The 12754-nt window shown below is 46.1% G+C and overlaps 1 long non-coding RNA gene across 1 annotated transcript in view; it reads right to left on the bottom strand.

Annotated features, from left to right (window-relative positions):
- LOC146776178 (uncharacterized) overlaps positions 1-12754 on the bottom strand; it is a 194995-nt gene that overhangs the window by 93131 nt on the left and 89110 nt on the right. The window lies entirely within an intron of this gene.

Raw genomic sequence — 12754 nt, 5'->3', positions numbered from 1 at the left:
ACACTGTGGTGAAGGAAGGGGATGGGTCCTGAGGTGACGTGTGAAAACACGCCCTGTGGCGCGTTTTAAGTTGGGGAAATAATTCCCCTTCAGTCCTGAGGGCCCCAGGGGACCAACTAGCTCACCAGGTGTTTCCAGTAAGCGCCACTGCGCTGTGTTTCAGAGAGGTGGCCCAGGCCATGCCCCTTTGAACACCTCTCTGCAACGCAGCTCTGTGGCGCTTACTGGAGGTACCTAGTGGGCTACTTTGCTAGCTGGACCCAAGGGACATTCAGGGTTCAAAGGGACTTTATCTCCCAACTTAAAACAGACACAGGGCGCGTTTACATAGTGGTGAAGGGAGGGAATGGGGCCCGAGGTGACATGTGAAAACACGTCCTGTGGCGCGTTTTAAGTTGGGGAAGTAATTCCCCTTTAATCCTGAGGGCCCCTGGGGGCTAACTAATCCACCAGGTGCTTGCAGTAAGTGCCACTAACGCTGTGTTTCAGAGAGGTGGCCCAGGCCGTGCTCCTTTTTACACCTCTCTGCAACATAGCTCTGTGGCGCTTACTGGAGGTACCTAGTGGGCTACTTGGACCCTAGGGACACTCAGGATTCAAGGGGACTTAATCTCCCAACTTAAAACGGACACAGGGCGCGATTACACAGTGGTGAAGGGAGGGGATGGGGCCCGAGGTGACTTGTGAAAACACGCACTGTGGCGCATTTTAAGTTGGGGAAATAATTCCCCTTCAATCCTGAGAGCCCCAAGGGGCCAACTAGCCCACCAGGTGCTTCCAGTAAGTGCCATTGCCTTGCGTTACAGAGAGGTGGTCCAGGCCGTGCCACTTTTAACACCTCTCTGCAACGCAGCTCTGTGGCGCTAACTGGACATACCTGGTGAGCTAGATGGACCCAAGGGACACTCAGGATTCAAGGGGTCTTTATCCCCCAAATTAAAACGGACACAGGGCGTGTTTGCATACGTCAGCTCAGCCCCCCCCCTCCTTTCACCAGTGTGCAAATGCGCCCTGTGGCGCGTTTTAAGAGGTAGTTTTAATCCCCCTGCCCTATTATGTACTAGGGGCTTACAGAAGAGGTCATTCTAATCACAGGGGTACCCCAACGCATAGTGTTCTCTAGGGTATGTAGGTGTTTTAACTGTATTCTAAGTGTCTTTTAGCATAGCACTGGCTCTAGGACTGGTTAGTCAGAGTCAGTTACCACCAGTACCCATCTGAAAAAATTATAAAAACTGCACCAAAACCCAAACACTTATAAATTCACCCAGGTACTCTCCTTGCAGTACTCTAATCATTCAGTCACTACTAAAGTACTCATGCACTGAGCCAGGCCTTAGCACATGGACTGCTTCAAACACTTATCCACTATGCATGCAGTCCTCTAACCACCTACACACTTGTCTTTCACACCTTCAATTCCCCAGTCAGTATTCATACACTTCCAGCAAACACCCTGTCACTCCCCTTGCACTCCTCTAGTGACCCATTCAGCACCATGTACTAATCCATTCACTGCGCCAAAATCCAAACTTATAAATTCACCCAGGCTCTCTCCTTGCAGTACTCTAATTATTCATTCAGCACCCAAGTACTCATGCACTGAGCCAGGCCTTTGTACATGGACTGCTTCAAACGCCTATCCACTATGCATGCAGTCCTGTAACCACCTACACACTTGTCTTTCACACCTTCAATTCCCCATTCAGTATTCATACACTTCCAGCAAACACCCTGTCACTCCCCTTGCACTCCTCTATCAATCAATCAATCAGTCATTTGTAAAGCGCACTACATATCCGCAAGGGTCTCAAGGCACTGGTGGGGGGGGGGGGGGGGCGCTACTGATCGAACAGCCAGGTCTTGAGTGTTCTCCTAAAGGTCAGCAGGTCTTGGGTCTGTCGTAGCCTCAGTGGGAGGGTGTTCCATGTTTTGGCGGCGAGGTGGGAGAAGGATCTCCCGCCATTGGTAGTTCTTCGGATGCGCGGGACGGTGGCTAGTGAGAGGTCGGCGGAGCGTAACTGGCGGTTGGGGATGTAGAAGGAGAGACGTCTGTTGAGGTAGGCAGGGCCGGTCTTGTGGAGTGCCTTGTGTGCGTGAATGAGGAGCTTGAAGGATGTCCTCTTGTTGACCCATTCAGCACCATGTACTAATCCATTCACTGTGCCAAAACCCAAACACTTATAAATTCACCCAGGCACTCTCCTTGCAGTACTCTAATCATTCAGTCAGTACCCAAGTACTTATGCACTGAGCCAGGCCTTTGTACATGGACTGCTTCAAAGGCCTAGCCACTATGCATGCAGTCCTCTAACCACCTACACACTTGTCTTTCACACCTTCAATTCCCCAGTCAGTATCCATACACTTCCTGCAAACACCCTGTCACTCCCCTTGCACTCCTCTAGTGACCCATTCAGCACCATGTACTGATCCATTCACTGCGCCAAAACCCAACCACTTATAAATTCACCCAGGCACTCTCCTTGCAGTACTCTAATCATTCAGTTAGTACCCAAGTACTCATCCAGTGACCCAGGCCTTAGCACATGGACTGCTTCAAACCCCTATCTACTATGCATGCAGTCCTCTAACCACCTACACACTTGTCTTTCACCCCTTCAATTCCCCAGTCAGTATCTATACACTCCAGCAAACATCCTGTCACTCCCCTTGCACTCCTCCAGTGACCCATTCAGCACCATGTACTAATCCATTCACTGCGCCAAAACCCAACCACTTATAAATTCACCCAGGCACTCTCCTTGCAGTACTCTAATCATTCAGTTAGTACCCAAGTACTCATGCAGTGAGCCAGGCCTTAGCACATGGATTGCTTCAAACGCCTATCCACTATCCATGCAGTCCTCTAACCACCTACACACTTGTCTTTCACACCTTCAATTCCCCAGTCAGTATCCATACACGTCCAGCAAACACCCTGTCACTCTCCTTGCACTCCTCTAGTGACCCATTCAGCACCATGTACTAATCCATTCACTGCGCCAAAACCCAAACACTTATACATTCACCCAGGCACTCTCCTTGCAGTACTCTAATCATTCAGTCAGTACCCAAGTACTCATGCAGTGAGCCAGGCCTTAGCACATGGACTGCTTCAAACGCCTATCCACTATGCATGCAGTCCTGTAACCACATACACACTTGTCTTTCACACCTTCAATTCCCCAGTCAGTATCCATACACGTCCAGCAAACACCCTGTCACTCTCCTTGCACTTCTCTAGTGACCCATTCAGCACCATGTACTAATCCATTCACTGCGCCAAAACCCAAACACTTATAAATTCACCCAGGCACTCTCCTTGCAATACTCTAATCATTCAGTCAGTACCCAAGTATTCATCCAGTGACCCAGGCCTTAGCACATGGACTGCCTCAAACCCCTATCCACTATGCATGCAGTCCTCTAACCACCTACACACTTGTCTTTCACCCCTTCAGTTCCCCAGTCGGTATCTATACACTCGAGCCAACACCCTGTCACTCCCCTTGCACTCCTTCAGTGACCCATTCAGCACCATGTACTAATCCATTCACTGCGCCAAAACCCAACCACTTATAAATTCACCCAGGCACTCTCCTTGCAGTACTCTAATCATTCAGTTAGTACCCAAGTACTCATGCAGTGAGCCAGGCCTTAGCACATGGACTGCTTCAAACGCCTATCCACTATCCATGCAGTCCTCTAACCACCTACACACTTGTCTTTCACACCTTCAATTCCCCAGTCAGTATCCATACACTTCCTGCAAACACCCTGTCACTCTCCTTGCACTCCTCTAGTGACCCATTCAGCACCATGTACTAATCCATTCACTGCGCCAAAACCCAAACACTTATACATTCACCCAGGCACTCTCCTTGCAGTACTCTAATCATTCAGTCAGTATCCAAGTACTCATGCAGTGAGCCAGGCCTTAGCACATGGACTGCTTCAAACGCCTATCCACTATCCATGCAGTCCTCTAACCACCTACACACTTGTCTTTCACACCTTCAATTCCCCAGTCAGTATCCATACACGTCCAGCAAACACCCTGTCACTCTCCTTGCACTTCTCTAGTGACCCATTCAGCACCATGTACTAATCTATTCACTGCGCCAAAACCCAAACACTTATAAATTCACCCAGGCACTCTCCTTGCAATACTCTAATCATTCAGTCAGTACCCAAGTATTCATCCAGTGACCCAGGCCTTAGCACATGGACTGCCTCAAACCCCTATCCACTATGCATGCAGTCCTCTAACCACCTACACACTTGTCTTTCACCCCTTCAGTTCCCCAGTCGGTATCTATACACTCCAGCCAACACCCTGTCACTCCCCTTGCACTCCTTCAGTGACCCATTCAGCACCATGTACTAATCCATTCACTGCGCCAAAACCCAAACACTTGTAAATTCACCCAGGCACTCTCATTGCAGTACTCTAATCATTCAGTCAGTACCCAAGTACTCATCCAGTGAGGCAGGCCTTAGCACATGGACTGCTTCAAACGCCTATCCACTATGCATGCAGTCCCCTAACTAACCAACACACTTATAGTTCTGCACTTATACATTCACTTTCAACATTTTAAAAACATTTTTATTTCCATTTATATTAAAAATATATAATGTAATTTAAAAAATAAAATATGTAAAAATAAACAGATAAAAACTGTAGAAAATCAGTATAAAAAATACATATAACTATTATTACATTTAAAAATTATCATTTAAAAAACCTTCGAAATTCACTGAAAAAACCATAGGTTTCAGACATGGTATAGTTAGGAATTAGCATTTAAAAAGCCTTAAAAATTCACTGAAAAAACCATAGGTTTCAGGGCTGTTCTAGTTAGCTGGACATTTCACTCGTACAAAACCATTGAAATTCCTCCGTTATAGTCAGTTCTGCTAACTATAACTCGCGCGCCCGCAATCCACTGCTGATGATGTCACATATTACATCATTCATGACATGGTCAGTGACATCACTGATGACATCACTGATGACATCTCAAATGACATCACTGATGACATCACTGATGACATCATCCACGTGACAATCAGCTACACCTCATCATACACTAGTATAATCTTTCATCACTTACTGTAAAATACAGAGTACCATATTTGAATCCATTGACACACAAATACAAGTTTCTAAAAACCCACTCAGTGATTCCTAGATCTACACACACATCTAATCACTTACTGTTGCGCCGACCGGTCCTCAGGAGCGGTTTGAAGAATGAGGGGTCCACCTCTTGATCTAACCAAGCCTGAATGCTGTTACAGCGCAGGTCAGCGGAAGGATCAAGTGAGGGAAGGAAAGGAAGGGAACACCGGGGAGGGTGATCTGTAACGAGAAAAGAACAGAGCACACACCAGTAAGAATCACCCCAACATATACAATACGTAACACTGTGAACCGAACTTGGTATAGCCCGTAGCCCTTGTACCTGTAAAGGAAAAGAACGTTCATTCATAACATGAAGAAGGTAACGTAAGGTTGAAGGCTGGTTGAGAGGTGGGCTGACAGCGCTTGAGGTGGGAGGTTAGGCTGTAGCAAGACAAACGAACAATGATCAACCCCTATACTAACAGCCTACTCTGAACAATTATGCTCTGTAGCGTGACCTGGCACCTACCCTCCTATTGACTCCACCGCACTTCACAGGGGTAGAGTGCAGCCCTCTACCACTCGCGATAACCCCTGTTAAGATAGAGCCATAGAAACCAACAGTTAGACAATACACCACAGTACTGCACCCATCACTGTAAGCCTCTGGACGCAGTCACCACACTCTCCCTTCGCGGTTCACTCCACACTGTAAACCTTTAGGTAGGAAGGTAGGAAAGGTATTGTAGATAGGGCCCAGTACTAGCAAGCTTCCTTGGAGCTCTATGTTCGCAAAGGGACCCAGTAAGATCAGGCTTGGAGCCGCCACCCCGCCGGCCGACAATGCTGGCCGAACAAATCCCCGGGGAGAGGCTCTCTCTCTCGCTCCGCCTGCCGATGACCGCAGGCCGAACAATTCCTCCGGAATCCGGACGAAGACCGTCGTAGGAGCACCTGCTCAACTACGGAAGGACCCAGACAGAGTTTGGTGCAAGCACCCTTACCGTACTCAAGCCACGGACTGAAGATCAAGGATCAGGATCGGACATGGACGTATTCACACCACGGGAATTTCCGACAATGGAAGGTCGGAGACTTCCTGTCTTAAGCGTCTTGCGCGTCTTCTCGCGACACGCGCTATGCCCTCTGGGGATTGTAGTTCCGGGCGTCTTCGAGTGCGGAGGTCCGAGGGTCGCCGTTTAGCGCTTGCCACGGGGGGAATCGTAACACTTACCTATAGATTCACTCATAAATGCTGTCAATGATCAATAGAACACTATCAAATATACTTATACACCTATATCGACATTACACACCAGCACACATCCTACTCACTTATGCAAACAATAGATCATACTTACATTTAGTCAGCTACACACTTATACAAACACCACTTCATTTATTCATATAGATAGTAACTTATACTTAGTGTGTTATAAAATCACTTTTACAAGTATACAGTTATCCATACAGTCACTCATACAATCACTGAGTCTTATGTATACTTATTTATATACAACTGTCACATACACTGCCTTTTATTTTTCTAGTTTGTTGGACATGTACCATTGAGAGATATATTTGCTCATCACCACCCCCATACAGATATTCACTCACCCAAACAACTGTTATAACATGTAGTCTTAACCTCATATACCTACTGAATCAACTATTCACACATCTTTGGGGAGTCACACACCCCCCACTGAACCACACACACATTCACTCTCCCATACAAATACTCAGTTAACTAATCAATGACTAATATAGACTTTCACGTAGCTAGTAACCAACTGGTGCAGCAGTTTACTCAACAACTGACAAAGTGATACAGATATTCATACAGTTTAGTCACTATCCAATATATTTAGGGAGACACTATAAATTAGTCAAGTAAACAGTCAATCACACTGCTACTAAATCCTCCAACCAGATATTTATATATCCACTCATTCTTCAATGCAGATTGCTATATATATAATACATATTTAAGTAACGAACCAAACCACATTCACTGGATGATGTCATCAGTGATGTCATTTGAGATGTCATCAGTGATGTCACTGACCATGTCATGAATGATGCAATATGTGACATCATCAGCAGTGGATTGCGGGCGCGTGAGTTCTAGTTAGCAGAACTGACTATAACAGAGGGATTTCAATGGTTTTGTACGAGTGAAATGTCCAGCTAACTATAACAGCCCTGAAACCTATGGTTTTTTCAGTGAATGTCTAAGGTTTTTTAAATGCTAATTCCTAACTATAGCAGTTCTGAAACCTATGGTTTTTTCAGTGAATATATAGATATATATATATATTCACTGAAAAAAACAAAGATTACAAGGTGTTGGAGTTAGAAATTAGCATTTAGAAAACCTTAGAAATTCACTGAAAAAACCTAAGGTTACATGACATTATATTTAGGCTCAGATTTCACTTGTACAAAACCAGTGAAATTCTGCCTACTCTAAAATAAGCACTATCGGGGGAGAACATGGCGGCAGTCGGCTGACTTGCTGCGGTGCTCCGGGATTAAGCTCCCGTTGTTCTCCGCCTAGATGCCTGAAGCCCGAGAAATATGAATAGCTTCCGCGTAGTAAGAAACTCTCTATAAACTGATGTTTATACTTTTTCGTTGACCAAAGTTTTGGATTCCAAAAAAAACGAAGAAAGGAAAACGGAGTATTCCTCCCACGTACCTGGCGTTCGGCATAGCTCGACGTGGGCTGTCTGTCCTCCCTCTCTATGACGGGAGATTCAGGCGGCGAATCATGCATCTTCGGTGGTGGAGGCGGCAGGGGTGTTGTGAGCGCTATTGGCTCTAAGCAAGGCTCTAAGTACGGAGGAATACACACCGAAGTACCGGCCATTCTGAGGCTGTGGTCCGTGGCCGCCCTGGAGCTGCGATGGGGGAGGAAGGCAAGCTGTCTGGCGCTTACTGCATGTAGCGCTTCAGCTAAGTCCCAGGCTCAAAAGTCCGAGTTTGTTTCTCGAGGAGCAGTGGAGGGCAAAGTGGCTGTTGAGTGTCCTGCGGGCACGAAGCACACGGGAAGCTGTGTGGAGGGGGTCTTGGAGGAGTCCGCAGAGGAGTGTTTGCAGCCACACCAGCGGTCACCCAAAAATAAGGGCAGAGGTGCTCGTAGAAGAGGCAGGGTGCCTACAAAGGCACTGTGGAAGGAGCCTGCCCCTACTGCTCCACGTGAGGTAAAATTGGTTAAACTGGTGGAAAATGGATCTACACCCCTTGAAGGTAAGAAAGCCTCATCTTATTTGTCTGCAGAAGTAAAGTCAAAGGGCATAAGATTAAACGGGGCCAGATGTAAAGCTAAACTTAAAAGGGATTTGAACGCGGATCTGGGCACTAAGATAACTCCGTCCCTGCGCTCCTATGTTAAAGTAATACCACAGGTGCTCTGTTTGAAAGAGGCGCAGGACATGTTTGCCCTCCTGTTAGTAATGGATTCAGGGGCTGCAGATCTGCCTGTTCCAGACATCCTGGACGTCATGGATGTTCCAATTTCAGATTCCGTCCCTGCCTCTTGTGGCCCTTCCAGAGGAGATTCGGGGTCTTTACTCACTTCTGTGAATGTTTCCTCTGAGGTGGAGTTGGCTCCATCCAAGGGAGACCTATTGTCCAGTGGCTTGTCCGGTCCATCAGTACGCGAACCCCCGGGGAGTGGAAAGCATGATCTACCAGGAGCAGGGGTAGGAGTAGGGGTTTTTGTTACCCCCAACCTGGTAACCCAAGTGGAATCTGATGGCACAGAGTTGAGTAGGGAGGGGATGGAAGATCCCCTCCATCTGGACCAGCAGCAAGCTTGTATATCTAACCCTGATACAGAGGGCACAATCTCTGCGGCCTCCTTACTGGCAATGTTTTCGTCCCTATCCCGAGATATTAAAAAAGGGTTTGAAGAATCTTCTGCCAATCAGATGGACATCCGTAACCATTGTGAATCTCTAGACAAAAAGATCGATGGGCTAACCTCCAGGACGGGAGAGTTAGAAGAGACGGTCGCTGTGATGTCTATGCATTTAGATAAGGCTGAGGAGGACATTGTTAAGTTGCGGAAGGAGAATCAGGCCCTATTAGACAGGATGGAGGTGTTAGAGAACAATGCCAGAAGATCTAATATCCGCATACTTAATGTACCGGAGGGCTCTGAAGGATCTGATGTCAAAACTTATGTGGTGCAATTACTGAAGGAGTCGTAGTGTCTAGATCAATCTTCAGAGGAATTGACCATCAACATTCAAAGGGTCCATAGAGACCCGTTTAGGAGAAACCAACAAAGATCTAAGCCCCGCAAAATCCTTGTCAATTTCCATACCTACGCCCTTAAAGAGCAGATCCTCAACTTAGCCCTAAAACAAAAATCTCTTCCTGGAAAGGGATTTACTTTTCTTATCAGGTCTGATCTCTCTAGAGTTACGTTAGAGAAACAGTGGGAGTTTGGCAGGCGGCTTGATGCATTTAGAAAGTTGGGAGCAACTGCTCAGTTGGTGTTTCCAGCCGCCTTGAAGGTGATGTTCAATAATAAGATGTTTAATATTAGGACAGTGCAAGCTGCTGACAAGCTCCTTTTAGATTTGGGCAATAAGACAGCGGGTTAAAATATATGCCTTGTAACTTACAGATCAAGGAAGGATTCTGAGTGTTAGGTATAATTGCATAATTGCAGGTATTGAAAAACCAAAACAAATACTTTTTGCTAAATACAAAAAAAACAAAAAAAATATATATAAAGTGAAGAAGAAAAGGGTGGAAAAAGGGGGAATAGAGTAGCGATGAAATAGATATACATATATGTCTATGATCCCTTTCTCTTTTTTTTTTTTCCTTTTTTCTTTTGCATATACTTTTCATACACTTTCGTTTGCACACTCATCTTGCGTTAACATAAACGGTAGCTTTGATCACTTTGGTCACTTTGGAGGGAAACTCGGCTCAGGGAGGGGCACGGGAGCTTGAGGCGGGGGTGCCATCTGCTGGACTTGATCCGGTTAGATACACCAAGGGTTCTCCATGGGAGGGAGGGAGGGGGGTGGAAGGGGGGTTGGGAGGGTCACGGGGTAAAATGTTTTATAAAACCCCTCATGTGCCAACTTAGTGTTCTATTGTACTTTGCTCGCAGTATGATAACCTTAGATATGCTGCTATTTGATTTAAGGTTAGGTCAGACAAATGAGGTCCTAGGCCCCCACGCAAGGTTTGGTGGTGTTAGGGTCAGTCATCAGGACAAGTTCTTATGGCTATGGCTAGTCTAAAGATAATATCTTGGAACGTGAACGACCTGCGTACCAAAGCTAGGGCTAGGAAAATACTACAACACCTTAGAGACTCAGAGGCACAGGTCATTATACTGCAAGAGACGCATTTGATCCAGGATGAAATGGATGCGTTAGTTAAAGGGAATAAGTGGATCGACTTTGCAATTTCTACTTCCCAGTCTTTGACCTGTAGAGGGGTATCGCTTATTTTCAAAAAACATCTCAGGGCTAGGTTGTTAGATTTCAAGGTTGACCCTGTAGGTAGATGGGTTATTGCTTCTCTCTCCATCTTGGGTACTCAGTTTACTTTTGTGGGGTACTATGGTCCTAATCAGGACGATCCGTCATCCTTGGAGGTAATTTTCTCTCACCTTTTGTCTTTTCCAGAGCCTGTAATTTTTGCAGGTGACTTTAATATTGTCCTAAACCCCACTCTGGATAAATCTCATAATAGTCGATCTCGAATTCCATCAAAATCAAGGTCCCTTTTGCTAAACGCAATGAAGCAGTATGGATATGTAGACATCTGGAGGTTAAGGGCAGGTGAACAGCAGGGTGTCTCTTATAGAAACTATAAATACCGCCATCAGTCTAGAATAGACTTTGTACTAATCAGCCATTCCTTAGAGGATCTTGTTAAAGACATTAAATACCTCCCAATACATCAATCTGACCACTCTGCCGTAGTTTTGGAACTTATATCAATGCTAAGGGTGCCGGCCAGGAGTTGGTCTTTTGATCGTTCCTTACTCTCCCACCCAGACGATGTTCTCTTTCTTAAGTCTGAGGTGAGCCATTTTTTAAGGATAAATGTAGGATCGGCAGGCATCGGAATGGTGTGGGACTCTCTGAAAGCATTTTTGAGAGGCCTCATTACAAATAAAACGGCGTACAGGAGGAGGGAATATAGGGAGGCCGTGACATCAGTGGAAGCAAATATTGCTAAGATCCAGACCCAATTAGATCTAGTCGCTGATTATAATACAGAAGCGGTCCGCTCTTCTTTGTCTGAAAGATTACTTTCCTTAAAGGGCCATCTAGCTTCGATTCTAAATCAGCGGATTCAAGAAAGGTGGGAGGCCAGCAAACTTGCACACTTTCAGTATGGAGAAGGAGCAGGGAAGCTATTGGCATGGAAAACCAAAACGGACCAAGTCCGGAATAACATCGAGGTGATTAATGTCAATGGCTCCCCACTCTCCCGAGATGACGATATTAGATCTGCCTTTAGAGAATTTTTTCAAAATATCTATTGTGAAGACAAGAACATCAGCTTAGTTACCATTAAAGATTGGCTCAGCAAGATCACCCTTCCAGCACTTTCTGCTGAGCAAAGCGAGATGTTAGATGGTGAAATCTCGGAGGAGGAAGTTATTAAGGCCATACATAATGTCAAAAAGGGGTAGGCGTCTGGTACAGATGGCCTACCGGCCGAAATATACAAAATACTGGAGCGGGAACTTGTCTCCTTCCTGGTTCTACTATTTAATAATATTCTACTGGATGGTGGTTGTCCTCCGATGTCATGGGACAGTGCGTCTATTACAGTAATTTTAAAACCGGGGAAACCACCCACGGCATGTGGCTCATATAGGCCTATCTCCATACTGAATGTAGACTATAAAATATTTGCTTCAATTCTGGCCAATAGATTAGCTCTTGTTGCCCCTAACATCTTAAACCCTGATCAGAAGGGGTTCGTCAAGGGGCGGCAGCTATGTGAATTAACTTTTGACTTATTTGGGGCTATAGACTTGGCAGTTTTGGAGTCTCTCCCCCTGGCGGTCCTTACCTTGGACGCCACCAAGGCCTTTGACAGAGTCAATTGGTTGTATCTGTCGGAGGCCCTGGCGAGGTTCAAGGTGGGAGCAGGGTTTCGCCGGGCAATTGGTCTTTTATATCAGAACCCAAGTGCTTGCGTACTGGTCAATGGCAATTTATCTGATCCCTTTAACATCTCGAGGGGTACACGGCAGGGCTGCCCCCTCTCCCCGCTTCTTTTTGATCTATACGCTGAACCATTTGCCCAAAGTCTGAGGGATAATGTTAATATCAAGGCGTTTGCGTACAGGGGTTGGGAGAGAAAAGTGGCCCTGCACGCTGATGACATCCTCATTTTTACATCTGACGCCCATATGGCTCTCCCGGAAATATTCAAGCTAGTCTCGGCATTTGGGGAAGGAAGTATCTGGGTATGAGATCAATGCCACAAAAACCGAGATGATGACCTGGGGTAGGGACACATTTATTTGGAATAAACATCTTCCAAGAATCTCGTGGAAAAAGATAAGGAGGCGTAGGGAAAAGGGGGGGTTGGCTGCTCCGGACATCCAGGTGTATGCCTGGGCGT

This window comes from Triturus cristatus, chromosome 12, assembly GCF_964204655.1.
Source record: "Triturus cristatus chromosome 12, aTriCri1.1, whole genome shotgun sequence".
In the NCBI taxonomy this organism is placed as follows: domain Eukaryota; kingdom Metazoa; phylum Chordata; class Amphibia; order Caudata; family Salamandridae; genus Triturus; species Triturus cristatus.
The sequence above is the reverse complement of the archived record's forward strand: the minus strand, read 5'-3'. Positions and strand labels throughout refer to the sequence as shown.